Consider the following 27989-nt stretch of genomic DNA (forward strand, 5'->3'; position numbering starts at 1 on the left):
TATCGGTGTGCAGAGTGCCGGAAAACTGACAGAGAGGGAGAGTGGGAATAAATATTTAAATGATGGCTCTAAAATTTCACTTGCCCGAAAGAAAGAAAAGAAAGGCTGAATATCGGTCGATCGGGGGTAATTAATGTTGTTTGCATGTTATGGAATGCATTTGCATCGCGCAAATACTAGTGCAACTACTGCTGAAAGGCGGGTTAGGTATTATGAAACATGGGGCGCTGTAACGTAAAACTATTGCAATCTGTTTTATTCCAATCTTCTGACGCCAAATTTGCGTAACCGCCGACGCAAGCACTGGACGGTGACCCGCAGCATTGACTGAATAGCCCAATCAAACGCTCTCTCGCTTGTAGAAGGTCACATACGTTTGCTTTAAATACGAATCACATTGCCTATACATTGGGCGGTTTTTCTTATCTAATCGCTGACAAGAGGCGAGAAGCATGCTCAAGTGGAGAGGGTATCGATGAGGCCGAGCCAGTGCAGTGAAAATAGATAACTGGACGAGGAGGGTGGTGCCGGTGTGTGCGATTGGTCCGCTACCCCTTAATTTTCTTGCAGTGGCCGGTCGAAAATCGCGGCGGCATGCAACGAACAGTTAAGAATGCTGCTAAAACAGATCCTCCGCAAAGAAGAGTTGGCAAATTGACACTTGTTTATACGTGCTTAAAGGGTTCGCTAACGATATTATGCCACATAAAAAGTTTTATTGTTTTATTATACGCAAATAAATCCATGCTCTACAGCATGTGCGAGTAGGCAGTGCCTGAGCGATCGGAGCGCAGCCATCTTCTATTTCCTTCGGAACAAGGCAGTGTCCAGCTAATCAGAAAAAAATAATTACCTTTTGTTCGGCATATTAATGCATCTTTAACGCGTACACGTCACTTCGACGCAGTCAGTTTTCGCGGTCTTATGACGTCGCGTGACAGACAGGCGAAGTGGGCGCAATCCGAAAACTTTTGACCAATATCAGATGGCTGTAGACAAAAGTGTCAAATCGGAAATAATATTTTTTTTCTTTTGTTCGACCTAACCATGCATAATCAGTGTGCACATATCATATCTGATGGGGCGTTTTCGCGGTTTTCGTGACGTCGCGTGACAGACAGGTCAAGTGGGGGTGGCCCGAAAATTTTGTAACGAATCGTGAAGGGCTGATTGCAGAATTGGAATAGAAAGGTTTGGAATAGCTTTACATTATAGAGCCCATGGTTTGCAGCGCTAAGAAATACGAAACACAAACCCAAATCGCACAGGACAAGCGTTGAATCCAGCAACGTGCATTTCGTGTTTGTGTTTCGTACTGCTTAGCGCTGAAACCTTGTTTTATAATGCTTACTGCAGAATGATCGAAGTGTTTGCTTATCAAACTGGTAAAAAAAAAGAACGCTTCACACGTAACCTTACGTCCATGCCTCCCGAAGACAAAATAGGGAAAAAAATGTATATTAAGTAATAAATCAATGTCGCCACCATAAATTGCGACGCTGGCCCTAACGTGGCTTTCCAGCTGTCTTTCGACAACAGTTGTAAATTGATAACAACAAAATTGGTCTGCTGTTTTGAGCTAGGAGCTAAACCATCAGCCACAATGGTAACCGATGGAAGCACTTAGAGTGCCTTATTATTCATGTCATATGAGTCATATGCCATCTGCTGCAGTCACAGGAAATCTTGCGCTGTTTTCATTGATTTGTACGCTTTCTGAATGTCAGTAGTGTCCACTGCTAAAGAGAACACACAATTAGTATTTACTTACTAATTACACTTAAATTAGGGCGTGAATGCAATTCTCAATACGTAAATGTCAGATTGTGATGTCAGAATGGCCTCCTATCTGCCATTCTTTTTCTCTCGACGAAGTAGAACCGTGTCACTTATATTGGCTTTATTACCAGGTAGGCGTTCTTAGTGGATAGTGCTGCACATAGCGATGTCTTTTAAAGTTGTTTACTAAGTTTTACAAAAACATGTACATGAGGGGTTGCTTTAAAACAGAAATGTTCACCTTTTTTCTTTCTCTTTTTTTCTCTATTTAAAAGCCGTTTTATAGCGCTAGATCATAATACGCGATCACGTTCTCTCAAGCGCGAAATGGAGGCATCTATTGACGCAATTCCACAATGTTGTTGCTTATCGCACAAAGAATAACGACGCCAATCTCTAATATAGAGTCAAGTAGCTGTATGCTAGAGCGTGTGTCCTTTCTTTCTTTTTTTTCCTACGGCGACAAACACGTAGCATAAGCTAGACGAATCGTTCGACATTGCCACTGGGACTGACTGAGGGCTGAAAAGGCCCTCGATCTTCAACAGGTGCTATACTGTGGGCTGGTTTCAAGTGTGTGTTCAAGTTCAAGTTTATTCATCAGCGATGTCAGTTTTACAAAGAATTGTATACAAAATTAGTACTACACAGGGAGCCCCCAAAGTTAGAAACTTCATTCCAATCATGCAAAGAAAAATGCAAAGAAAGCTTCTGCGATAAACAAGCAATGCAAGTTTACAGCACAATAAAAGTAGGAATAATTTAACATGTAGTGTTATAGCTAAGTCAATTATTATTACAATCACAAAAGTCAGTTGTTAGGATGAAGAGAGTTGTTGCATAAAATCTGTCTTAACTTGAGTCTTGAATATATTATCTGTGGGTGTTGATTTAATGGTATGTGGAATATAATTCCACAGTTTGATTTCGGCAAATGTGGCAGTGAACTTACCATAATTTGGGCGCACTTTAGGTAAAAGACTATTATCGAGTTCAGAGTAGCTAGTAATGTTAGTATTTACAAGAGTTTCAATGACAAAGCCATCTATATGTGCAATAATACTAAATAACTTATATATCACGATTGTTAACTTAAACTGAAAGAGCTGATGAATACGATGAATGTTTAAACTCCAATAAAGTGGCGCTGCATTGGATAGGAAATGGCTGTAAGTCATGAGACGAAGCACCTGATTCTGCAGGCATTGAAGTTGGCTGAGGTGTGCGAAGTACGTGTTATCCATACTCCTCCTAACCAAATACACTGAGATTTTCAGCGTTTCTTTTCTAGTATAAAGAAAGAGAAACTGAAGACTTAACTTTCATCTTTATTGCTTTCCATGTGCCTTACGTTGTTCTCAGGTAGTTATAGTTGTTTACAGTTTTGCCCGACCTCAGGCCCGTATGACCTGTTATGTACTAGTCCGTGACAGTCTGCGGCTCGAACTATAGCAAAGCTGAGAAAAGCTGATCACCCCAGCTTCTAAGTGAAGTATGCCAATGAGGGCGCCTCCAGTAAAAAATGAGGGAAACCTTCACATTTTATTCTTCTTAAATATAAACTAAATGGTTCTCTCCGTTTCAAGGGCTCCTGCGTGCGTTCTTATCTTGGGGTTTTATTTATCAGTTCTAAGCTTTATATAGCGCTATTTTGCTGATACACAACTATGTTACCACATAATGTGGTCCCCGGTTCTATACATAGTTCTTAACATTTCTTTTTTTCCCTCTTGAACACAATGCAAGCTCTGGTATAACGAATTGCTCCGTCACTATGTATAACAAATTGTTCCGTTACTACGTGCTTTCAAATAGTCGCAGATAGGGTACACAGGCACTGAGTGCCTCGCCGAAGCAACGTCAGGTTACAACCAATGAGAACCGTCATGGCAGCGTGTTTAGATTTTCGTCGCGTAAGGTTACAGCTTCGTTAGCTCACACAATTAAGAACATTAGAGCTGTGAAATTAACAAGAAACACCAAAAAGTCTACGAAGGCGTATTCACAACGCGCGCAGTCACATAGCATAGTGGCTATGACGTTGCGTTGCTACATGTGAGGTCGCGGGATCGAATCCCGGCCGCAGTGGCCGCATTTTGATTGGGGCAAAATGCAAAAGCTCCCATGTCCCATGCAATGTGGGTACGTTAAAGATACACTGGTGGTCAGAATTATTCCGTAGTCCCCCACTACGGCGTGCCTCATAATCAAATTGCGGTTTTCGCACGTAAAGCTCCAGAACTCAATTCATGACATAGCAGGGGAATCCTTGCGTGATATTACTCTCCTAAGGCCACCAAAGGACTTCATCGAAATGTTTCGACGCTAGTGCTCAATCTCTCTAAAGACTAACAAGTGGAAGTGTATTTCTGTGCAAACTATAACTTTAATAGCGCCAGTGATATATAGGACGCAAGGCCGGTGACTGGTCATGCCTGCGCCACGTAACTTTTCCATGATGCATAATATCACTTCATCTTTCCCCAAAAACCTTTCCGCGCCAGTTTCGCATTTGGGGAACAGTTTCTTCGACCTAGTGTCCTCATACAAAATAAAATCTCGCTTCCTTATTTTTTATGGACCTGCTGCCTAGCATGCCACTCGGAGGCGAATCCACTTCGCTCTGAAATGAACTCACTGATACAGCGGCATGATACCGCCTTCTTTCATACATATCCGACAAGATGTTTGTTTCATGTCTTCATTCGTGCTACAGACGCTGCAAGCGTAGCCACTGCCACTTTCCCCAACGCGCAAAATGCGGCGCATGGAGATTCGTGGTCGTTGTCAGCTACTGCTGTTTGTGACTCTCCTAACTATATTTACACATTACTTGTCAATGCACGGCCTATTCTTATACATCACTTGTTAACGCGTGATGCATTGTGCTCAGTCAAACGAAAATGTTTCTTAGCCGTAGTAGTAACTGGTACTAAATGATCCTATAACTTAAACAGTGGAAACATGACAAAGCGCGTTTCAGTGAGCATGAGAAAAAATATAATGGTCATGAGTCAGCCTGATGCCTGTGCTGAAAGATGATGTGTTTATTAGAAATTCGTGTATGAAGACGACATGGACCGGATATTGCTTCGACAATCTTCAATGTCAAGTCGGGCTGTGAAGGTAACTGTATCGTGTCGTGGCCGTTTTTCACCTGAAGCTCTGCTGCGCACAGAAGTGTATTAACGAATAATTTACAAGTCAGAGCTCCTCACCTGTGTCTTGCTACGCGCCCTTACATTTTATCATTTTCTCACGTTTATGCTTGAATGACCCCACCTGACTTTGATTTCATACATTTTATCATACTGCCGTGAGATGATGATGATGATGAAAACGTTTTATTTAAAGAAAAAAAAGGGAGAGGGGAGTTAGGAGAAGGGTGGTCGGATTCCTATTCCGGAATTCCGTTGGCTAAGGCCGCCGCCCTAGCTCTTTCCACGAGGGCTCGCTGGTCCTTGAGGGTTGAGCTGGACAGGGCTGCCTCCCATCCTTCCCACGTTGGCTGTTTTATACTTTCTAAGAGACTATTAGCCTGGCAGGCCCATACCATATGGTACAAATCTGCTTTCTGCCCGCAGAATTTACACTCGGCCGAAAAAGATTGTGGCTCAATAGCATGTAGCTTCACTAGGTTATTAAATGACAGGGTTTGTAACCTTCGTAAATGGCATTCTTCTGATTTGTCTAATCCCTTAAATGGGCCCGGGTATTTTCGTCGCGATAAGCGCAAGTGTTGTAATACGTCTGCATAAGTTATTAATGGCACTGGGATGTCCGAGTCTTCGGGGAGGGAGGAAGAGGGACCCCGGGGGAGAAAAGCTCGGGCGGCAGCGTGTGCACGCTCGTTTCCCTCTATACACCCTCATGACCTGGCACCCAGACCAGCTCTTTGCGCGAAGCGAAGACCCCAGATTGTTTGAGGATCCTGCAAGCTAGCGGTGCAATTCGGCCCCGCGTGTAATTTCTATAGGCAGTTTGCGAGTCTGTAATGATGTATTCTGAACTTGGATGCGAAGCCGCCATGGCGATCGCCGCCTCTTCCAATTCTGCAATTTCCCCGTGCCGAACAAATAGTCCATTGACCGTCTGCCCTTGATGCACTACCGATATTGTGGAGACTCTTCCCACCGGACCCGCAGCATCCACGAAGAAGGCCCCTCTAATTTAGAATAGATCTGGTCCATCTTCTTGGCTCTTGCCCTCCTCCTTGCTTGATGATATTCTGGGTGCATGTTTTTAGGAAGGGGCAGTGTCGCGAATTTGCCCCTCCACTCTTTCGGAATGTCTTGTCTTGTTGCCGTACAGTAAGGACAGCTGATATTTAGGTCCTCTAGTACCTTGTGTCCTGTTTTCGTTCCTGCCAATCTGGCATATTGACTTAATAGGTGGGCCTCAATTATCTCATCTGTTGTATTGTGCACCCCCAACTGCAATAAGCGCTCTGTAGATGTTTTGACCGACAGTCCTAGTGCCTTCTTATATGCTGTTCTGATCATGACATCGAAATGTTTTAAATCGCACCTCCTCATCCGAAGGTACGGAGCTACGTACACAATTCTGCTGAGTATAAAGGCTTTGACCAACCGAAGAGTGTCGTTCTCCACCATCCCTCTCGTTTTACTGGTGATACGTGTGATCATTCGCATTACTTGTTCGCATGATGTACGGAGTTGAGTAATCATTGCTGCGTTGACACCCTTGTTGTTAACCAGTAGTCCCAGGATACGCACTGTCTCCACTTCAGGGATCGCAGCGTCGTGCACCCTAATTTTGACCGGGGCTTCATCTTCTCGTCTGCGCATGATTAGAAGTGCCGATTTTTCCGGAGAGCAGCGCAGTCCGCACTCCTCAGCATATTTTTGGACTGTCGAAGCAGCCTCTTGGAGCGCCTCTTCCATCTGCCCCAGACTGCCCTTCATCACCCAGACCGTGATGTCATCTGCATAGAGGGCGTGCCGAATTCCTTCTATGCGATCGAGTTGCTCAGGCAAATTTATAAGAGCAATATTGAAGAGCAGAGGGGAGAGGACGGCTCCTTGTGGCGTACCCCTGGTGCCCATAGGGATTGGCTGGGACCTAAAATCTCCGATTTTTACATGAGCCTGTCTGTCTAGTAGGAAGTCTCTGATGTATTCAAAAGTCCTTCTTCCACACTGTGTCTTCCGCAGGTTCTCCAGGATCTTTGAGTGCTTCACATTATCGAAAGCGCCCTTGAGATCTAGGGCTAAGATGGCTCTGCTACTGCGTGTGTTGGGTGGGTCAATAACTTCCATCTTGAGCTGCAGCAGTACGTCTTGCGTGGATAGGCGCTCCCTGAAGCCAAACATGGTGTGGGGCATGTAATCGTTTTCCTCCAAATACGCTGAAAGTCTGGCATGCACTGCTTTCTCCATCAGCTTGCCGGCACATGACGTGAGTGAAATAGGACGGAGGTTGTTAATATTTACCTCTTTGCCCGGCTTAGGGATAAAGCTGACGTCTGCCGATTTCCACGCCAGGGGCAGCTTGCCAGCTCTCCAACACTCATTGATATAATCCGTCAGCTGGCCTAGCATCTTCTTGTTCATGTTGGCGAGCAAGCCGACTGTAACTTTGTCCTGTCCTGGCGTCGTACCTCTTCTCATGGTTAGTAGCGCCGCCTGTATTTCTTCTACTTCGAAGTCTCTGTCGAGTTCTGGATTATCTTTGCCTTCATACTGCAGCACAGGCTCGTCATCTTTGGTCGTACAGAGGTATTTGCTCGTCAGGGCTGCCACCAGCTGCTCATCCGTACCCTCATAGCCGTGGAGGGCTCTCTTGAGGTTCCGCTGCTGCTCTCCGCTCGTCTTGCTGGGTTCGATGAGGCATCGCAGTAGGCTCCACGTAGACTTGACGCCAAGCCCACCTCTTAATGAGTCGCACTTGATTAGCCAGTTGTTTTTGGCTAAGGTCCACGCGTATTCCTCCGCTTGTCGTGTAATTTCAGCAATCTTGATTTTAAGCTTGCGATTGTGTTTTTGCTTTTTCCACCTTCTGGTGAGGCCTCTCCTGGCCTCCCAGAGGTGGAGAAGGTGGTTGTCGACTGCCGGGACATCCTCTGAGGTGTGTAGCGTTCTCGTCACTTTCTCTCTGGCAGCTAGAAGTGACTCAGCCCATTGCTCATAATCCTCAATAGGCGAGTCGAGCTGAGGACCCTCGAACTCTCGAAAAAGCGACCAATTCGTAAGCCGAGCTTGTCCCCTGTGTTTACGATGCTTGTTGTGGTCTAGGCAAATTCGGAGTATATAATGATCACTGCCTAAGGTTTCGTGCGTATTTTGCCACTCGCAATTTTTAACATTTTTGACTAGCGTTAAATCTGGGCATGTGTCCCTTGAAACGCTATTGCCTATTCTTGTAGGATGCTGCGGGTCCGTCAGAATAGTAAGAGCCATATCCGATATTGCTGCTGCCAGTTTCCTGCCTTTTACGTTTTCGTTGTTGTAACCCCAAAGAAAGCTGTGCGCGTTAAAATCCCCCACTATAATGAGAGGCGCAGTTTTTGCAGCCTCCATTGCTTTTCAAAAAATTTCGTCAAAGACTGCTGTCCTGTGTTTAGGGCGGCTGTATATGTTAAGTACGTACGCCCCTTTACTGGAACGAGTGTTAGGGAGGATACGAATAAACACATGTTCTATTTCAGCATTAAGTTCGAGGTCTACAGTTGAAGCCGTACTGTCTTTATGTACAAGTATGCAAGTCGAAGTGTTAGTTTGATGCGTACTGTACGACCTGAGTTTAACTGCGGCATTAACGTCCTGTAACGCGATTACATCCGGTCTCTCATCTAGACAGTCCACATAGTGTTGCAGAGATTCCCGCTTACGTTTAAAACCCCTGCAGTTCCATTGTAATATTGTTAACTTAGTTTGACGAGCCATATTGCAAACTGGAAGAGGTCAGTCCTTGTTCTTTACTCAGGTCAAGCGCATCATCAGACATAATCTGCCTGGTGCCCATTTTTCCTGTCAATCTGGGTGTCTTAGTGCGCGAGCATTCAGCGAATTCTTGTAACTTACGGTCAATCCTAATCTCGTAAGCATGGAGTTTTGAGAGATGCGGCTCTAACATTTTTTGAATTGTCTGCTCTGTCATTCCTTGTAAGTTCTGCTCAATTTTTTTGCTTAGCGTCTCTTCAATTCTTTCTACGCTAGCCTGTAGGCTTGGTAGCATGCGACATTCCATTTTCTCGATTTCCTCTCGCATGCGCTTTTCCATGCTTTCCATCCATGAACTGAATTTATTTGTAATTGCGTCCACATCTGCGCGTGTGGTACACTCCTCTGTCGAGGGTGCAGCCGCCAACGCTACGCTGCCGCCCGACGCTCCTCGGCCGAATTCTGACATACGAGGGGGTGACTTAGTCGCACTACCTGACGGCAGCGGGGGAGGGTTGTCCTCCTCCATCGCCTGAGCTGAGGGTACCTGAAGTGCTCTAGAGTTTCCTGTATCGTCCGCTGCCGTCTTCTCTCTAAGTTGTTGTATTACTAGTTTGAGCCTTTCGTTCTCAGCCCTAAGTCTCTCATTAGCCAACGTGAGGGGAGGGGAGGCAACCACACTGGCCCAGCTCACCTTGTTGCTGCTCGTTTTGTTCCCGGGACTGTGTTCTGGCTCTGGCCCATCGTGCTTGTCTGCTGGACGACCGCCTCCTTTGGGGCCCCCTCTGAAGGCTCCTGCATGCGGTCGAGGCGAAGGGGTCGCCCCCTGCGTCCGAGCTTGCAGGTCGGGGGCTTCGCTCCCTCCAGCGTTCCTGGAGTGATGTTGCTGACTGGCTTTTCCATGGACGGGCTTCCGCTTGGTCCCAGTTCCAGCACCGCCTCTCCTGTACTTTTGCGTGCACTGAATTGATCCCGTGGCATGAGGGCCCCCGCAAATGAGGCAGCTGGGTTGACACTCGTGGCCCTCTTCTATATCCGTCTCGCCGCAAGCCTGGCATCGACCGGCCTGTGGATTAGGGCAAACATCGGCGCGATGTCCGATCGTGCCGCAGCGGGGACAGGCTGGCGTCGTCTTGCGGTAGAGCCGAACCGGCACAGCTTCGCCCCAATAATAAACGCTGAAAGGCACCCTCCGGCCCTCGAACGTGATCGCTGCTACGTTGGTCTCTCCTAATTTTCGGACTCCTACTACGGGAGCCTCTGGCGAATAAATGGCTTGAGTAATATCCGCTTCAGTGGCTGTGGGATCCACTTGAATAACACCACGGCTTGTGTTGTCCGATGACTTGAGGTAGGCTTGAACCGCTCGGGCCTGTCCTCCGAGTTGGAGCTGTCCGATCGCAAGGACCTGACGAATAAGTTTGGCGTTCTTGATGCCAATAATAATTATATTCTGGTCCCAGGCCGGCCAAATTGCGAGATCCTGCGACGCCCGCGGAATGCCGGCAGCAGCGTACGTTGCTTCCCCGATCTGGTTGCTGCCTTTAAATTGTGCGAGGTTCAGCGTTCCCTTTGGCTTGATGAAGACTACAGCGTCTTCCGCTCCGAATTTCGGCATGACCTGTGGCTTCCAGCGCTTACTTTAAGCGTGCTTGCCAAAAGCCAGAGTGTTGACGTGGCCGTCACTGCCGCCACCGTGGCTGCGTTGATGTTCGGAACGGGCGCGCGTCGAGGTTGCACGCTCCCATTGTTCTAACTTTTTCTGGATGGTATACTCCGTAGTTTCATCAAAAACTGGCGTCTCCGCGGTCGAAAGCTCCATTTCTCACATGCTGTCTGGGTCATAGCCCCGTACGAGAGCCATGGAGGTCGCGTCTGGTGCCGCGTCCGCGGCTACCGCGCCTACGGCGTTCGCGTGGTTGAAGAAGAGAGTCCCGTAGAACTGCCAAAAATTGGCCCACCTGGATAATAACGATGTTCACGGGTTCCTGGTGATTTCACGGATGTAGTCCAACTGGTTTCGGGCGGTGCAGAACAAATTTTTGGCGGCAGGACATGGATTCGATGGAGCCGACGTGAAATGCGTCCACTCTCCTTGACAGCTCGCAGCGCCCCCCGCCGTGAGATGAGAAACTTCCCAGAGTTTTATGACCCGTTTGCAACTGTTCGCTTTGAGCCCTGCATCCAACCTGTTGTGTACGGTTATGCTGCCTAGTTTTACTGTCCTTTATTATTTTTGCCTTGCGTACACATCTACGCTTCCCGCAAATTCATTCACATACGGCTTGCTCAAGCAACAAGCTGGGTATCTGAAGTTAGCAATGCGAACAATTTCCTCTCGATCGCCCACGCGCGCTTCAAGCATAGCTGAAAACAGGCTGCGTTGTGGTGCGCATCAAGAAAAAAAAATCGTCTAATCTTCAGTTTGATGCTTGACGCATTCGACATAAGAGTGCAGTGCGACAGTTCTTCATACACAAGCGCACAAAAAAGAACAAAAGAGGACAACTATCTTCCTTTATATTAGCGAGGATTATTTTATATACAGTTCGCATCAAAAGCGGCAAATACGAATGCGACAGCTCAAGCTCTCCGCACACTTTGTGAAATTTCTTATTATTATTACTTTTTTTCCTTGAAAACATATAAACATGGAATAGAAAATAAAGAAAAGCGAGCTGGCATTTGTTTATTCACACGGACATTCCCTGTTTCATTCAACTGTATTTAACCAACATGTGTTCAACTTGTTTTATATATTTTACATTTAAATATGCTGTTTCCTACATCCCTCAGCTTGGGAATGTGCCAGTGCCTCATCAGGGACTACTATTATACTCTGCTGCTATACTAAGCGCGAACATAAAACTTCTAACAATATAAGCTATATGAATTGTACGAAGTGTAATATAAAAAAGTAAATGACAACGGCCACTCGATCAAAGGGGAAAAGACAGAAACTGAGGAAGTGGAAGGCACAGGACAACAAATCACACGCCGACACTAAAGCAAAACGTCCGTATTCTGTAAGTGACCTCTTGTCGTCCGGATTGCGTTTCTTTCTCCAAAAGGCAGAAAGAGAGAGAGAGAGAGAGAACAACTTTAGTGAAAATGCCTGCAGAGTTGGTTAGACTACCTCCACGCAGGAAGCACAAGCTTTTACCGCGACGCGGCCACTACGTCAGTCTCGTGCATTGTGCTTCAGAAATGCAGAAACAAAAAAAATAGAAATACAAAAACAAAAATGCGTTCCTGTATGGCCGATTAATAATTTACACTACGTGAGCTCCTTCAGGCTTCGGTACTATATATAGAGTCCGGTAGGTTGGTGGCCGCGGTAAGTACGTCCTAGGACATTTCTGCTCGATCGCTCTACAGACAGCGTAAACGTAGAGAAGCGCAAACAAATCTCCTCCCTAATGCAAGGTGACAGCCGCTCTTTTTGCGTTCACATTACGGATAGATGAACGACAAGCGGCGTGCCTTAAGCAGGGAATAAGCTAGCTCCCGAAAGTGCACGCACCCACCTCCGTTACTCAGTGGCTTGGATTTCCTGGCGCCGTCATCCCCGCGTCGTCAGATGACCAACGGACTCTCTTCTGCGCCGTGCGCTCCCAGGCCGTTGACCACACGGACCCCACCGGGCTCCTGCGAAGTCCCGTTGCATCGTCGGCCTGATGAGATTCCCTTGCACCTTCCTCTGCCTGGAAAGCAGGCAAGGGGGACAAGTATAAGCACAACACCAAAGTTTCAAAGAGACGGCAGTATAAAATAAAAGAAGAAATGAAGAAAGCATCAGTATGGTGACGTGAGGTGGGAGGGAGAAATTGCGCACTCTCACTTTTCGTGATCGGGTAGTGAAAGTGAGAAAGCGAAAGAGAGAGAAAGTGTACAACTCGAAGGGAGCGCAGACCAAGGCAAAGCGAAAGAAAACAACCGGTGGGAAGTGGAAGGAGGAAGCCGGTGGGAAGGAAGAGACGGGCAGAGTGCGTTGGTAAACAGAGTGCGGCGTGGTATAGTGCCATCGCCCTCGCTGACTTGACCCAAATTTGGGCGGCAGCGGCGGCGGGCCTCCTCGAACACTTTCACCCTTGGCCGCGGCGAGTGGGCCGTTGCAGGAAGGGAGAGCCCCGGACGAACGGTCGGGTCGACACTGACACGCATCGCCCGGCTCGTTCTGCCTGCCAGAGTCGTGGTGTTAAGTTGCGCGCCTCTGTGAACGGTTAGCGCTATCTTTAATTACTGGTATTTGAAATTTCCCGCACGTCTTCCGATCTTGAAAAAAAAAAACGATGTCCCGATGGCAGTGTCAGCAACATACGTGCATCTACAAAACTGCTTGCACGTGGTTTTGAGCAACTTCTTTGTCCCGAAATGTTCTGAGTTTAAGTTGAGTGTTCCGGGAGACTGTGCCAATTTTTTATGATGCTTACAGTGATGAAATAGAGTCGCTTGTACTCCCTTTGGCATTCGACTGCAGATAATCTTTTGGCAGGGAGCTATATTGGTTTCCTCTGCCCATGTCTCCATGGTGTCCGAATCAGTTGCGCTGTAAACTGTCGTTCGCTGCTTCAAAATTGCGAGAACTTCGAAAGTGCCACATTTATTTCATGTGCATCTGGCGTCGCGTGCCACAGTGGTTCGTGACGGGTATGCGTCCGTTTTCAGAACAGTTCTTCAAGTGAAAGGTCGACCTTATCGCAACTACATAGTCTCATTTTCGTTCCAGGCACCCACCTACGAGACGTCATAGATTTGCCGTTAGTCCATCCGACTATTTTTTGCATATTGGCACACAATATATTGTGTCCTGTATGTACTGCAGTGTATGCTACATGGAGTTCACCTATATCGGGGCGTGAATTGATGCAAAAGCTATCGACGGTGCTGTGTATCGAGTCTCACAATGTTGCATACGCCAAGCCCATATGCGAGAAACAAAATCAGCATTTGTTTGGCTCCTTTACAGACTTCTTAGCTCTTCCCGTCCGATCATTATATGCGCTTGACGTGTGCCGTAACACTTATGCGGCTTCTGGGCCTATTGATAAGTATTGGAGGCCGTAAACAGCATGAATTGGCGTCGAGGCGTAGATACACATATTATATTCTGTTGCAGAAAGGTTGAACGGACCTTCTAAATTAATACTTGCTAGGAAAGCTACCATTGAATGAATGTGTTCGCCAAGAACAGTGGATGAAGATTATGACTTGCATATAAAACGAGCACTCACGATTTTACCTTTCGTCTCTGTAGAAGTGGAGCTCTTGTCCTCGAGCCGAATTGCATAATATAAGAAAGGTGGAAGACACAGGTTGGGCTAGCAACCACTTGAGGTGTTCTTGACAATTTAATTCGGCAACAGAGAATAAAAAGAAGAATGTGTTTACCCTGGTGGTTGAAATGATTCCCGAGACCCCCACTACGCCGTGCCTCATAATCAAATCGTGATTTTTCTACGCAATACCCCATAATTTAGTTAAATAATTCTGACTCTAAAAGCGACCCTGTCACGCGAGGAGACACAACGCGCATATAGGGACACGTGCATTTGTATGTTGGCACAGATTGACTGACGCCCGCTGTGCCGCATAATTTTGAGACACAGTATGCATACGTACATTATGAAAGGGCATTTGATTCAGTAGAGATACCAGCAGTCATAGAGTCATTGCGTAATCAAGGTGTACAGTTTATTACCCCTTACCCTTCCCCCAATGCAGAGTAGCGAACCACAATCTTTTCAGGTTAACCTCTTCTTCCTCCCCGTTTATCTCTCTCTCTCCCCCTCAAGGAGCACGGGAGGCATACGTGCAATCTTGGGAAATATCTACAAAGATTCCACGGCTACCTTGATTACCTACAAGAAAATTTGAAAATTACCTATCAATAAAGGCTTCAGGCAAGTGTTGTGTTTCGGCGGTAGCCGCAGATGAACCACGAATACAGTCACGGCCGCAACGGAACTAGCCCTCTTTATTCAGAGGCATGTATATATACAGGTGGAAACACTGGCGCCACTGGCGGCGTGTAAGGGCAAACAGAAACTGAAACTAATATACTACATATTCCCCTCCTTACAAGAACAAGGTAACAAGAACAACAAGTTACAAGAACAAGGTAACTAATAATAGATTAGTGTTGTTACACATATATACAGTATTTGCAATTAATTACAATTATCTTCACTATACATGTCATGTGCTCAACATTAATAATACTGTATCGAATAATTATACAGCATGGCCTAGGACAAGCAACGCCAAAAAGACAAAGCAAAAACGACAAATTGCTCGCAGAAACACAGGCATGTGCACATAGTTCGTGCAGCACTCAAGTTCTGACACTGCACCCGTCTGCACCTAGCACCCAAGCTACATGTGGTCCCGGTATCGATCTGGAGGCCTTCTGTTCCTCGGTGGTTGGACCCGACGTTGAAGCACACGGTCATCCGGCATAGCTGACGCTGGAGCTCGTAGCGTGGGCGTAGCTGGTGAGGCTTCGGGACGAGCTGTTGAGGCGTAATCGTTGGATTGCCGAGATGCCGACGACGGAGTCACGGGTTCGGAAACAGCATTATGCGGCTGATTCCATGTGGCTGAAGCTGCAGGTACCCTGGATAGCTTCGACGCGTTCCAGGTTCGTCCATCATCAAGCCGAAACGTTGATGGACCTTGTTGACTGATTACCTTTCTCGGGTGGCTAAACGCGAGGTCTCCCTTAACCGATATTCCAGGTTTTCTTATTCTAACGTAATCACCAACAGACACTGTTGTCTTCTTCGCGGCCCTGCGATGGTCTGTGTACTCTTTGCTGTAGTCTTGCTTGCTCTTAACTCGTTGGCGCAGACGATGAAGTTCGGAAACAGGATCGCTGAAGAAAGCTGGTGACGGGTGACCCACAACGTCAAGGCGTGTTCTCGGTCGCCGTCCGTGTAGGAGAACAGACGGTGGAACTCCCGTAGTGGCATGTGGCGTGCAGCGATATATGCCCAAATACTCTGTAACCGCTTGGCGAAGCGGACGCTGTTCCAGCATAGCGACCTGCACAAAATTCTTGAAGACCCGGTTAAACCGCTCGACTAGTCCGTTCGCTTGGGTGTAGTAAACGGAAGAGTGCACAAGGCGGATGGCGCGATCTTTGAGGAACTCAATGAACTCCCTAGATGAGAACTGGGGCCCGTTGTCGCAGACCACCACGTCCGGATAGCCTTCACGGGCGAACACGTGAAGCAAAAAGATGATGACTGTGCGGGAGGATACTTCACTGCAGAATTGAACATCTGGCCACTTGGAAAAATAGTAGATGAGCGTAATGGCATATCTGCAGTCATGTGGGGCTCTCTCTATAGGGCCGACGATGTCAACAGCAAGCTTCTGCCATGGACGCTCTGGCAGGGGTACTGGCTGCAAAGGGGTGGCAGCAGTCTTCGTACTTTTGTCAGCCATCTGACATATGCTGCAGTTCTGGATGGAAAGCTCCACTTGCCTGTCCATGCCTGGCCACCAGTACCGTTCTCGTAGCCGAGCTTTTGTTCGAACAATACCAGGATGAGCTTCATGGGCAGCAGCGATTACCTGCGGTGTGAGAACCAAGGGAACGACGATTCGTTCGCCGCGCAGGAGCAGATTGTCAACGACGGACAATTCTTCACGTACCAAGAAGAAAGGCTGAAGTTCGCCCGAGAGCGTCTTATGTGCAGGCCAAGATGTGGCGACATAGATCTTAACTTGTTCTAACATGCAGTCATCACGAAGGGCCTGTTGAAACTGCTCTTTAGTGAGGCACGGTAACTCAACAAAGGACACAACCTCATCAAATGAGACATTTTCCTGCGGAGACGGAACTGGAAGGCGGGAAAGGGCATCCGCCACCTGGTTTTGAGACCCCTTCCGATACTCTACTGTATAATTGTAGCGAAGCAGCCGTTCGGACCAGCGTGCAATGCGAAGGGGGCGGCGCCCAGTGCCTTGAGAAGAGAGCAGCGAGACCAAAGCTTGGTGGTCCGTGCGCAATGTGAAATGCCGTCCCCACAAGTACGTATGCCAATGCTCACAGGCCCAAACACACGCCAGCGCTTCACGCTCTCCAACTCCGTATTTCTTCTCTGCAGGTGAAAGTGTGCGTGAAGCAAAGGCAACAGTTCGCAGCATGTGGCCATCAACCTGCTGGAGAACAGCACCCAGTCCGCAGTCGGACGCGTCAGTGGACACTACAACCGGAAGGGACGCATCAAACATGTGCAGGACTTTGCTGGAAGAGAGCAGAAACTTCACCTGGGCGAAGCTGGCGTCTACAGCATCATTCCATATGAATGGCTGGTTCTTCCGGAGAAGAGCTCGCATTGGTTCTACCACATCAGCAAGCCTGGGAACGAACTTGGCATAATACTCGATCAGTCCGAGGAAAGAGCGCAGACTAGTACTATCAGTGGGCGCCGGAGTATTCATAATGGAAACAATTTTCTCTGGCAAAGGAGAGATGCCTTGCGATGTGATCCTGTGTCCCAAGAAGGAAAGTTCCTGTACGCCAAATACGCACTTGTCATTCAACTTGAGCCCTGCTTCCTTGATGCCCCGCAGTACAGCGGTCAGGTTGGCCAAGTGTTCCTGTTCGCTCTTCCCGAAAACAATGATGTCATCGATATAGAACAAAACACCAGAACATCCTTGAAGGATTTTCGACATGATTTGTTGAAATGCAGCCGGGGCGGGTGCCAACCCGAAGCAAACGCGCTTGAAGCGGAAGAGGCCATCGTGAGTTATGAAAGCTGTCAAGTCACGGCTTTCAGGATCGAGCAAAACCTGGTAATAGGCCGACGCGAGGTCCAGCTTCGAAAAATGCGTTGCCCCATAAAGACTGTGGAGGAGTTCTTCTGTGTGTGGAAGAGGGAAACTATCCGTCACGACAGCTTTATTAGGCTCCCGTAGGTCCACGCAAACACGAATGCCTCCATCCTTCTTCTGAACAACAACAATCGGAGACACCCATTCTGAAGCGTTAATGCGCTCTATCACGCCCAACTGCTCTAGCCGACGAAGTTCCTCAGATACCCGAGCTCGGAGTGAAAGAGGAAGGCGGCGAAGTTTTGCTACAACGGGCGGAATCGAGAGCCTTACTTTGACACGATGCACAAACCCATTTGCTAGGCCGAGGGCGGAGTCGAAAAGACATGCAAATTCATAGCGCAACTGTGCTGGAAGACGTGCAGATGAAACCGGTTCCTGAACTGGAACTTGTACGTTGGTAGCACTGCTAGTTGACGTAGTAGTCTCAAGGCAGCGGAGGGACGAGCCATCAATCTGGAAGTCAAGAGCCATAATGGCGTCGATACCCAGAAGCGATGTACCTTGGGAGACAACGTAGAACAGAATGGACGCCTCGCGTTCCTTGTATGCGACTTTCGAAAGAAAGGACCCTCGCACTGGAATAGGCTTTTTTGAATAATCTAACAGCTGCACACGGGGCGCGGACAGCAGCACCAGTTCGGCAAAATGTTTATCAAAAAGATCCCCCGCTAGAATGGAGACTGAAGATCCCGAGTCGATAAGGAATGTTAAAGTCGTGTGACCAACTGCTACCTCCACTAGAATTCCGGCGCGGCCGGACGCGGTCACACATAGAATGCTCACAGCTTCATTGTCAATTTCACTGTCGGGCAAGGTTTCATTGTCGGGCAATGCCTGTTCGCTAAGCTCACGAACCGCAACGGCCCGTCGCTTCTTGTTGCATACCGCGCTGAAGTGACCAACGAGACCACAATGATAGCAACGTTGGCCTTGGGCTGGGCAGCGGGCTGATGCGGCACGGTGCTGGCGCGAACCACAACGATAGCAGTGAGAGGACGAGTTGTATAGGCGCAGATACGAGGCAGGTTGGCGGCTGTCGTGCTGCAGGCTCGCCTCGGTACGAGGTTCACGCAGGGGCGCGTCGTTACGCGGAGTGTGGCGCGTTCCAGTGCTTCTATGGTCGTATAGCGCCATGCGAGAGTGCCCTGATATGCGCTGCACATTGCCGGAAGCAAATTCTCGAATGTCCTCATTGGCTTGTTCGACTTGTGAAGCTAATGACACTGCTCGGGGGAACGAGAGGGTCGAGCCCTCAAGAAGAAGGCGTTCGCGAAGATGCTGGGACGCGACCCCTTCCACGAACTGGTCACGAAGCGAGTCTTCCAGAGACACATAAGAACATGCTACCGCGAGAGCACGTAGTGCAGCAACGTACTCCTGTACAGACTCCCCCGGTTGTTGCATACGTCGGCGAAACCGGTGCCTTTCCGCGACGACATTGCTTGTGCTTGTGAAATGTTGCTTTAAGGCTTCGATAGCTTCGTCATAAACGGAAGGCTGAGCGGCGTCTTCGCTCTCCTTACTGCGTTTACCGCCGGCAGCTGACTCACCGCTCTGGGCGGCATCCGACGTAAGCAGTAGGCTGGAGAAGATACGTTGACCCTCAACGCCGAGGCTGTGTATCAGCAGGGCCTTGCGACGTTCAGGCTTGAAGTCGGATGCTCCTGATGCCAGCAGAAAGTTCTCGAACATCCGGTACCATTGCGGCCAGGGAACAGGAGGGCGGCCGGGTACAGGCAAGAATGGGGGCGGCGGAGCGAGCCCGATACAGCTCATGGCGTAGTAAAGTTGCAGGCGCGGTTACGCCCCTCGAAAAGATCCCATCTTCGTCGCCATTGTTGTGTTTCGGCGGTAGCCGCAGATGAACCACGAATACAGTCACGGCCGCAACGGAACTAGCCCTCTTTATTCAGAGGCATGTATATATACAGGTGGAAACACTGGCGCCACTGGCGGCGTGTAAGGGCAAACAGAAACTGAAACTAATATACTACAGCAAGGAGACACAATCTCTCCAATAGTATTCACTGCATGCTTATAGAAAATGAAAAATGAAAGGCCTTAGACGGCAAGCATACTTAGAACAAGTATTCAAGCTATCATACTTGAAAGGCTTAGGAGTGAGGATCAATGGCGCATATCTCAGCAACCTTCGGTTTGCAGATGACATTGTCCGGTTCAGCAACACTCGGGACGAATTACAGCAAACGATTAAAGACTTTAACCAAGAAAGTGTAAGAGTGGGGCTGAAAGTCAACATGCAGAAGACAAAGGAAATGTTCAATAGCCTCGCAAGGGAACAGGAATTCATGATCGCTGCCCAGCTATTTAATCACAGTCAATTACTCACAGGAGACCCTGATTATGAGAAGGAAATTTACCGAAGAAAAATAAGTTGGAGTGCATACGGCAGGTACCTCTGGCAGCTTACCAAATCCTGACTGGGAGCTTGCCACTGTCGTTGAAAAGTGTACAATCATTGCATTCTACCGGTGCTAACATATGGGGCAGAAACTTGCATAGCAACAAAGCAGCTGTATAACAAGCAAATTAACGGTGCTCCTTGAATTTCAACTTGTCAGCCTCAACCTCTTGACACGGAATAGTTATAGACATTCACTTGAGGTGTCTCACTGGAAAAGGGAATCACGGGGTGGTGCCTTGACCATGCGCCGCGAGCAACTAAGGCAGCCTCACGTTTCACTGTGGATCACACACAATTGCGCTCCTTACGCGGACATGTTGCGCCATCTGGTAATCTTGCGGAACTCCGAAAGAGGCTAGACAGCCAGTCACCTGCAAAAAGTTTTGTACAAGATTGATTCCCACAATGCGTGGGATCTGCGTATTAAGACATCTTGCAATACGCAGTACGCGTCTACGTGGGGCGTCATCTCTCATATGGAGGCTCGATTACACTGAAAGCTATTCGCCCAACAGTGCTCCTGCCACAAGGTCTCTCGTCCGATCTCTGTGTATGTGGCACATGCAACTTTTCACGTGCACCACTGTTGCAGCGCTGTGGGGGAAAACGGTATTGCTAGCACTGAAAACTATCGTGACACGCGCTATGAATCGGACAGACAAAACGTGACGTACTTCTACAAAATATCACAGTGAGCGATACTGCCTTGGTCTCGTCACACAGAATTCGGGACAAATTAGTGGTACTACAATGAAGCCGAGAGTGTGTACTACCTGTGCACCTTCTTGGGAAACCATGCCAGTTACTCTATATATAGTGATCTCAACGGCATTTTACAGAGAAGATGTTAAAGGTAGCTTCGCAGTCGTTTTCGTGCGCTGAATGCGGGCGTGGGGTGGCGTGCTCACTAGCGATCAGCAACGTGACCTGATTTAAAGTGCCATATGATTAATTTGAAAAGTGATTATGAATGACTATTAAATAAAGGTTAGCTTGCGTACACAAATGAGAACACCTTATTAGCGCGATTTTATTATTATTATTATTATTATTATTATTATTATTATTATTATTATTATTATTATTATTATTATTATTATTATTATTATTATTATTATTATCATCTGTTGCTTTAGCCACTAATTTGTAATTTTTCTTTCTCACGTCTTGTGTTACCGGCTCCCAGTTGGATATCAGCTAGGCGTCTGCACTGTTGCGGTGGTAAAGAGCAGCACAGCCTCCGTGGTATCCCCGAAGCGGCCGTATATATGACCAGGGCGTCGGTGATGAACCATCATAAAAGCCGCCAACAAACATCCCTAGTACTCCTGACGAAGAGTGTAAAGACTTGCTTACATACTGCTTCGCTGCCTTTGGTGCATGAGTTGTTCAGATTGACTTACATCTGCGAAAGGTTCTTTTTTTATGAATATCGCTCCAAACATTGCTCAAAACTCTTATAAAGCTCTCGAGATGTTTCAGCAGCACCCCATGCATATTTCAGCGAAGCATCTGTAATGCAACGTGCAGGTGGTGCAATTTGTCCCTCTCCGTCGGTGTCACTGTCGTATACGGTCTCTCGTTTTTGCAACTCGGGGATTTAGGTTTCCTTCCCTGTGCATGGTCCCATCGCGTCCACCTAGAGAAGCCCGCTACAGATTACCTTGACAGCGACAAAATATTTCTGCACGTGTAATGTGCGATGGCATGTTGTCGCACCATGGAGACTCGATGACGCACGAAAATCGAGCGCAAGAGACACTGGAATTCGAGAAGCAACGACCCTGCTTTAAGATGACGAAAGTCATATATCCTGCCGCAGACGCCGCAAAGCAAGGGGTCCGTCGTCTTCTGGCTACGCCTGTACATCACGCCATCTTCCGGTTGCACTCGGAGACAGCATTTCCCTCTCTGTTACCAGCCAAGAGCAGTTTGCGAGGAATAGGCATTCATGTATACATTGTGCCTTCTCGCGTAGTTTCGCAAAGGCCTGTCTTGCGCAACATCATTGTGCGAGTGATCGATGTTCGTGAAGGACGTCGAGGTTGCACGGTGGCTCACTTGGCGGCAGGACCTGTGTCTTGTTGCGCTGCCGCGGCTTATGAACCAGCGAAATGCTAGTGTTCTCGGACCTGGATGAATGCCCACGAAACAGAGCCGCCGAACCGCACACGTCGACGTAAAAGCATCGGAACGAGCAGGCATGACCATTCTTGCTCCATACACAAGCGCAATGACATCGCTCTGAAGAGGCGTCGTCACAAGCTGCGACCGTAATAAGGGAGTCGTAGTAGAGAGGACGCCCTCGACTTCTCTGAATAATTCAATCTTGCCCTGCTACCACCTCCAGGTAGCAGACAATCGCATGGTATGAATCGGTGCACAAAAAATTAAGTGCTGCGAATTTATGTGCCGTAACTACGACGTAGTGGGACGCTGAGGACTAATTTTGAACACCTTTCCCTAACGTGCACACAAAACTAGGTACATGAGCGTTCCTGAATTTCGCCCCCATCAAAATGCGGCCGCCACGACAGGAATCGAACTGGCGACCTCGAGTTCAGCAGCGCAAAGCGGTGTTTCGAATTCTATGCACTGTAAAAAGAAAATATTTTTCCATAAAGAGAAGGGGGTGACAATTTTATTAACAAGCCTTATCTTGTTCTTCTGGTTTTCACATGTTCTTTAATTTTATTAACATTTTGCGCTGATTGCTTTTCCCGTCATTTTACACAAAATGCTGTTACACAGTTTACTCTCTTATGGAAGTAACTTTACTCTCCTCATGACTGCATCTTTCATCTAGTCGAAAGCTGGGACGTGGTTGTGCAGATAAGCACACTGTATATAACATCTCAGATGTGACAAGACACTCGGGGACAAGATAACTGTGACTACGCGACACCATCTAAGCATCAATTCTATCTGCTTATATATATAGCTATGCTCTGAGTGGCATGACTCTTTGTGAGGGCAGCTGTATCTTTTTTTAGAAATTGAGGCCAACTAGCTGGCTCGCGCATACAAGATATATCTACATACCCTGACGTGGCTGGTGTAGCGCCACACATATGTTAATTGATGATAAAAAGAGACGAATGTCATTTTGCCGACAGTATTGATGACAATTTGTTTCCATCATGCTATAGGGATTAATTATATTATGGTAAATCCAAACTGTCTTTCAGCATAAATGCGAAAGAATCGTTTTCTAAAGAACGAAATCTAGGTTGTTGTTGTTTTCCTATTGAAACTTTCTTATGCTAAAAATACACGCTTTTCATTTTTTAAATCCTTTTTCACATTTATTGTTTACAGTGTGCACATGTTAGACTAAATGCGAGAACTGCGCATGAGCACCTCAACAGCGAGAACGGCGATATACCGGACTGCCGCGTGAAATTTTGAGATTCGTGTCAGTGCCGCCAGGCATGCAGTCCGAGCTAACTCTGCCTGCATCGGTCGGTGCACAGCAATCGACACCCTGTGACACGATAATGGGGCGCTATAGTTAAATCTGCAGCTGGCGTCAAGCGATAATGAGCGCGATAATGCGATAGTGATGATACGAGCGGAAATGGCTCTGACCCGCTGTATGTAAAGAGGCTTCGTGGACAGCGCTTGAGCTTGCTTGTCTGTGAAGTCTCCCTAGTGGTGTAGCTTTCGTGGTGCCTCTCGACGGCTGCTGAAGAAACTATTTCTAGTGTCACGAGGCAACACAAGGCTCTGGTGTGCGCGCTCTGAATTCCCAGCTGACAGCATTGGCCTGCTAGCATCACCGGAAGAGGATACGAAGCATTCCTTGTCTCGTACCAGGTACAAATTGCAAACATTGTAATCTAGAAAATATTTTAGATTGCAATTTTGTGAAGGAACCTTCGTTTCTCATGGCATGGATAGCTTCTACCTAGAGGATAAAAAATGCGTTGTTAAATGTTCACATTGCTTCTAGAATTTCTCTACAAGTTTTTACAGTGAAGGCGTTAGTACGACTAGCGGCACCCAAAAACGTTGTACGCGTGTTTTCACAGTGCCCTGCATGGGAGACTAGAGATTTCACGGAGCTTATATTTAGAGAGCATGGTGGGAAATGTTAGGAGTGATGCGCAGAGAAAAAAAAATTCAAGTCTGTGGGTTAAATATATGCTAAATGAAACTTGCTGAACCCTCGTGGTCTTTTTTCGTTTTTATTTCGGTCTATTTAAAGACTCTATTGAAAGGCTTACAAAGTTCCTTCGCTGCACTTAGAAAATCAAATTGAGTAACAATTCAATATATTCAGAATTGGGGCCATGTTGCGTGACGCGTGCCGAAAGTCTTTGTAGAAAATTGCTTATACAAGCGTTCCAGAGCTTTACAAACGAATTGAGCAGGAATTTGGCCCAGGAGACAAAGGAGGGGAAAGACAGGGAGGTTAGCCAGTGTAAGTACCGGCTGGCTACCCTGTGCTGGGTAAAGGGAATAAAAGGAGAAAGAAGAAGAAGAGGAAAAAAAGGGAAAAAAAGAAAATTCACACAGTAACGCGAACCTACGCTCTACAACGTTCAAAGGCGGTCACACAATTCGCATGTCCTTAAAAACTTCAACAAAGCCCTTAAGGCCTTGAGTGCCGAAGCCCGTCTGGACCAATGTCCTAGAGCTTTTTCCTCTGTAAAGGGGCGATTGTCCAGTTTTGCGAGAGCGGTCACAAGCACTGTTCTTCGCACTGCGTAACGGGGACAGTCACAAAGGAGGTGTTCAATCGAATTTGGCCCAATGTCCTGAAATAACTCAATGTGCCACATAGCTATCATTTTAAAGCAATAGGAGGAACCTTATGCGCGATGGATGGGCAAAGTTTTAAAAGCGTCCGTTAATTACAACTTTTGCAAAAAAAAGTTCACTAACCAGGTGCGTGAATGTGCTATATGGCCGCTATCAGCATGTTTCCCAGTGTCCCGAGGGAAATGAACGTCACAATGAGTTTATATTTGGTGAAAATGTCGGCAAGTTAAATTCGTTATTTGGCGAAACTTCAGCGTTTCTGGCTTGTAAGCTTTGGAAATAATTACTGAACCCTCGTTTTCTCCCGGTTTTCATTCGTTATATACGAAGTTCGTGGTCGCTTTGCCCAGTGGCAGTGATGAATTAAAGAAAGTACCTTATCTATAGTTGACTAAAATGCAATGAATTTTAGGAGTAATGTGCACGCGAAGTATACCATAGGTGTGTGTGTTATCTACAGTCTTTGCAGTAAAATACGTATTCAAGCGCCCTGGAGCGTCATAGGTGCGTCACAAATGGCTCAGAATTTAGCCTGCTTTCCTCAGAGAACTGTAATTGTCACCAAGATTAAATTTGGTGAAGATGGGGGTAACATTTTGGCCAATGAGCATGGGAAGTTCAACGTGTGTAGTTAAATAATTTGGAAGAAAAATTCCTTTAACAAGTATTTGAGAGCATGAGTCGAGCCTCAATCGCAATGTTTCCCAATATTCACCGTCCTAAGATAATTGTACATTACACCAAGAGAGAGAGAAAGGCAAAGGAAAGACAGGGAGGTTAACCAGAGATTATCTCCGGTTGGCTACCCTGTACTGGGGGAGAGGCAAAGGGTGCGATAGTTGGGACAGAGAAATGGATTTTAAAAAATGGGAAAAAATAATGAGAAAAAAATAATGAGAAAAAAACGTACACACACACACACACACACACACACACACACACACACACACACGCACACACACACGCACACACACACACGCGCGCGCGCGTGCGTACACATGATACACACGAACGGTTTCTGTGGGCGCTGTCACGCAGCCTGCAAAAACGTTCCTAGAGTTACGCAGTGTCACTGTACAATCCTACATCACACATTGTACAATGCGTACACCAAGTTCGCATTCAGTGGAAATGGAGGCCATGTTTGGCGGGATGTGTTGGGAAAGTTTGATGTTTCTGGCTGAATGATAGGATTGTTGCAAGTAATTACTGAATACTCGTTTTCTACCTATCTTCACGCGTTCTGCGAGACACGTCTACTTGACGCCTTCGGGGCCGAGAAACTTGGTTTGTGTTTGTTGAAGATAAGGGTCAATGTATGGGTAAATTTGCATTATTGTTAAATTGGTGGCACGATATAGGTAACGTGTATTATAGCTCTGCAATGGCTCGGGCCTAACCGAAAGCCCGGGCGAGACCCAGCCCTGAGGCCAAGCTTCACTCTAAAAGAAGTTTGCACCCGTTGGGCTGTATTTTGTCCCCAAACAACAATCTTCATCTGTCTTGTCCGCATTTCCTTTAACATTGTGATCCCGGTGCTCCTTATAGTCACGAAAGGCTTGCGCGTTATCAGCTTGACAAAGCACGCTCGACAGGAAAGTAGCGAGCGCCGAGTTTTCAACAGAGGAAACGCAAGCAAGGCAGACGACGATTATCGTTGTTGGGACAAGATAAGCCCCAAAGGGTGTGAACTCTTTTTAGAGTATTGGGCCGGATGAGCATGGTTCTGATGCGGTTCGATTCTCATGCGGTTCGTCGAAAATGGGCACAAGCATTACCCCGACCTGGTTCTCGGTTGTCTTCCGCGGTGATAGCTTGGCAAGGTGCCTGCGCCCTTAAAATTCCGTCTAAACCATCGAGGGCGCAAACACGTGACGGTGGTGTTGTGTATTAAGGAATGCATGGATACACACGCTAACACAAACCGCCGGCCAGCTGCCGTTCCGTGCTTGTGCACGGGTGCGCGCGCCTCGAAATTATCTTAAACTGCACCGATGGCGCAATTACGTTTGTTTCATGCACGCTTCAGCGCAAACCAGAAAGGATGGGGCAAATCGCAGTGCCCCGTCCTTTCTGTCTACGCCCGCGTGTAGTTCGCGCTGAAGTGTACATGAGGCCGTACCAACTAGTCCAACAGCCTTTTGTACATGTGTGCGCCGTTATTTTTTAATATATCTTGTATAAAACCCGCGTCATTGAAGTAACACTTTCCCGCCAATATATGTTTTGTACGATTTATGCGCTCTACAACAGCTGTACATTACAAAGTGATGTTATTTCGTTATCTCTTAATTTAACAATTAACTGAAATCTAGCGATTCCCGTTGATTTGTTTTCATTAAATCAAGAAATTTGGGAAATGGCCTAAATTGCAGTTGTTCTTCCATCAGTCACCACATCGACTTCATCTCTTAGATGCAATAAGGTTCATTCGAATCGGCTTAATCGGTATGCTGCTTAGATTTCATGCGTTCCACACGTATTTGAAGAGAAAAATCAGGGCGTAGAGTGCAAGATTGATTGTCCGGGTTTTACGTCCTAGCTGAACGGGCTACGAGATGCTGTTGATTTCAAGTGCCTGTCATTCGTTAATATCTTAGCGCCGAAGCGTTTCTGCATTGTAGCGCAACCTGGTCGCAGCGGCCCGGGATTCAAACCCGCGACATCGCACTCGGCAGCAGAACGCGCGCCATAGCCGCGCAGACAGCACGGCGTGAACGCGACAAAGGAACGTGTCGTTTTCTAGGGACCGAAAGCCACGATTCTTCTTTACGCGCAAGCATACATGCGCCATCTGCGAAATGGGAGAGATTAAGTCGGAGGCTGCGGAGCTGAAAGAGCGAAGCGAGCGCTGGAGGAGGAGGGCACATGGAGGTGGAGAGGAGAAGCGCACGCCAGGGAAGGCACGGAGAAGCGCTCGGCGGAGGGGGGAGAAGGAAAGAGGCAGAGAGTCGCGGAGGAGGAGAAAGGCAGAAGCGCGCTAGGTTCACGTCCTCTGGCAGTTGCTACGGGCTCTGTGTGCGCCGTGTATGTACCGGGTTCGCCTGGCAATGGAGCGACCGAGCGAGAAGGACCGAGCAGCAAAGCAAGCGGTGGCATACAGCTGGAGCGCGAGTCAACCGACTCCCGAAGTCGTGGGCAAGCACCGGGCATCTGCTGAACAAGACCGGCAAAGTGCGTGGGTTAGGCGTGCTTACAGTGGCTTCGACCTTTTCTAATGGCGCTTAACACTATACAAAAATAAAAAAAAACGGACATCTAACCTACAG

General features: G+C 47.5%; 2 protein-coding genes across 4 annotated transcripts in view; one reads left to right on the forward strand and one right to left on the reverse strand.

Annotated features, from left to right (window-relative positions):
* The window catches only part of LOC139052441 (flavin-containing monooxygenase 5-like), a 144410-nt gene that overhangs the window by 35221 nt on the left and 81200 nt on the right, over positions 1 to 27989 (reverse strand). For both annotated transcript variants that reach the window (XM_070529542.1, XM_070529543.1), the window contains exon 2: positions 12209 to 12385. The gene's annotated coding sequence lies outside the window, so the exon portion shown is untranslated. The remainder of the gene's footprint in view (positions 1 to 12208; positions 12386 to 27989) is intronic.
* The window catches only part of LOC135898891 (flavin-containing monooxygenase 5-like), a 101334-nt gene that overhangs the window by 1475 nt on the left and 71870 nt on the right, over positions 1 to 27989 (forward strand). Inside the window, exon 1 of one of the 2 annotated variants that reach the window (XM_070529540.1) lies at positions 23620 to 23772. The exons of the other annotated variant lie outside the window; for it this stretch is intronic. The gene's annotated coding sequence lies outside the window, so the exon portion shown is untranslated. Of the gene's footprint in view, positions 1 to 23619; positions 23773 to 27989 lie in introns of those variants that run through there. 2 annotated transcript variants of the gene reach the window in all.

This window comes from Dermacentor albipictus, unplaced genomic scaffold (genome assembly GCF_038994185.2).
Source record: "Dermacentor albipictus isolate Rhodes 1998 colony unplaced genomic scaffold, USDA_Dalb.pri_finalv2 scaffold_23, whole genome shotgun sequence".
Lineage (NCBI taxonomy): Eukaryota > Metazoa > Arthropoda > Arachnida > Ixodida > Ixodidae > Dermacentor > Dermacentor albipictus.